Raw genomic sequence first — 620 nt, forward strand, 5'->3', positions numbered from 1 at the left:
AGAGGCAGCTTCTGAGGAAGCTTATGATCCTGAGAACCCTGCCATGGCAGATGTTAATTATATGGGTGAACCTTATGGAAACACCTATAATCCATCATGGAGAAATCATCCAAATTTCTCCTGGAAGGATCAACAAAAGCCTCAACAAGGCTTTAACAATGGTGGACGCAATAGGCTGAGCAACAGCAAGCCATATCCATCATCTTCTCAGCAACAGACAGAGAATTCTGAACAAAACACTTCTAATCTAACCAATATAGTCTCTGATCTATCAAAGGCCACTTTTAGTTTCATGAATGAAACAAGATCCTCCATTAGAAATTTGGAGGCACAAGTGGGCCAACTGAGTAAGAAAGTCATTGTAACTCCTCCCAGTATTCTCCCAAGCAATACAGAAGAGAATCCAAAAGGAGAGTGCAAGGCCATTGATGTGATCAATGTGGCCGAATGCACTAGGGAGGAAGAGGACGAAAATCCTAGTGAGGAAGACCTCCTGGGACGTCCTTCAAGCAAGAAGGAGTTTCCTATTAAGGATCCAGAGGAATCTGAGGCTCATATGGAGACCATAGAGATTCCATTAAATCTCCTTCTGCCATTCATGAGCTCTGAAGACTATTCTT

The sequence above is a fragment of the Arachis duranensis genome, chromosome 3, assembly GCF_000817695.3.
Source record: "Arachis duranensis cultivar V14167 chromosome 3, aradu.V14167.gnm2.J7QH, whole genome shotgun sequence".
Lineage (NCBI taxonomy): Eukaryota > Viridiplantae > Streptophyta > Magnoliopsida > Fabales > Fabaceae > Arachis > Arachis duranensis.